This window comes from Orussus abietinus, unplaced genomic scaffold (assembly GCF_000612105.2).
Source record: "Orussus abietinus isolate OABI.00-Male unplaced genomic scaffold, Oabi_2.0 scaffold9, whole genome shotgun sequence".
NCBI classification, from domain to species: Eukaryota; Metazoa; Arthropoda; class Insecta; order Hymenoptera; family Orussidae; genus Orussus; species Orussus abietinus.
Genome location: NW_019396004.1, coordinates 2,215,335 through 2,216,684, shown reverse-complemented (window position 1 = coordinate 2,216,684; position 1,350 = coordinate 2,215,335). Strand labels below are relative to the sequence as shown.

The 1,350-nt window shown below is 55.8% G+C and overlaps 1 protein-coding gene across 2 annotated transcripts in view; it reads left to right on the top strand.

Moving 5' to 3' along the window:
• LOC105700967 (nuclear hormone receptor E75) overlaps positions 1 to 281 on the top strand; it is an 81,386-nt gene extending 81,105 nt beyond the window's left edge. For both annotated transcript variants that reach the window (XM_012427319.2, XM_012427320.2), the window contains one exon: positions 1 to 281. This exon is cut by the window's left edge and continues 4,029 nt beyond it. The gene's annotated coding sequence lies outside the window, so the exon portion shown is untranslated.
• Positions 282 to 1,350: the final 1,069 nt, after the last annotated feature.

Sequence of the window (1,350 nt, the reverse complement as noted above, 5' to 3'; positions counted from 1 at the left end):
TGCGGGTCTGATGAGAGGAACCTGACGAGCGGAATAAGAGATAGATAGAGAGAGAGAGAGAGGCGTTGCGAGCGAGTGCGAGAGATAGACAAATGTACTGACACTAACCGTTGTTTCCCGGCGAGATGATGCGATCATTGAGGGACAGAGAGATATCTGCGAAATCCGCGAGAGGCATGAGCACACACAAAAGCAGCCCCGCATATTGCCCAGTGAGCACGTCGTTTTGTACGCTTGGGAGTTGTGAGGTCGTCTGAATAAACATTGTCTGGTGAATTATACATGGAAGTGTACTTAGTTGTTTGGTCTTGCCAGAAGTACCCACCGTGATTGCAGGTCTGCCAGGATTTTGGGTCTTCGACGGTGACGCCGAGGAAGGATTCGCGGATTCCAAGATGGCCGCCATGGGGAGCTCCTATGTCGACGTCGACATGGAAAGGAATATTTCTCTTTTACTCTGGGTTTAGATTCGGACGGTTCGGCCGTTGTGTTTCCGCGGAGAGAGGTTCGAAGACACCCCCCGCGATTAATCGACTCGGATTATCGACTCGGGGCCAAGGATGCGATTTTACGAGGAAGGCGTCCTGGCGATGCAGGAACCCGAGGCGAACCTCTTAACGACCGGAGGTTGCCCACGACAAAGGAGACGGGCGTTTATAACTCTCGTGGAAACGGCCTTCGCCCGTGCGTTTTCATTCATGAGAGTAGCGGACGTGCCGCGTGCCCTCGGCCGCAGTCGAGAAACGCGCACATCCTTGCGCGGGTACATCTTATTGCGCTTAATGGCGGGCATTGAAACGCAACCTGGAGGTTACCCTCGGTGCCCTCTCCTTTGTTCTCGGACCAGGGTCTACCTCCGAAGTGCGGCGAAAGTATCGCGTTAACGATTTTAAATGCCGTCGCCGGTATTCACCCTGGGATAGGTTTTAGATTCTATTTTCGGGATTCCAAGATGGCGGCGGACTCGGACTACTCTCCTCCTCTTAGGGCTTTTACGTCGCGAGGTTCGGCCGAGGGCTGGTTCGCCCTATCGGAGAGGATTGGCCGAATCAATTTAATCCACTCAGGCGGCGTTTCACCCCCGAGGTCCTTCGGAGGGCGTCCTGGAAATTAGGGCCCCTCTCGAGTCCCTTCCTCAGTCCTCGTTGACCCCACACGGGGGAGCGTCGGGAGGGTCATTCCACCTCGCTCCCTTTCAAGGTCTCCACACTCCTCTCGGGCGCTCCCCTCGAGGTTCTCCTACCTTGTCCCAACCTTGGGAGTCCTTTCGATATCCCGCAGGACCAAGGATTCCCCCTCGAACTCGTTTCCCGCGCGTCGGTGCGGCGAAGGGAGTCCCACACACACGCA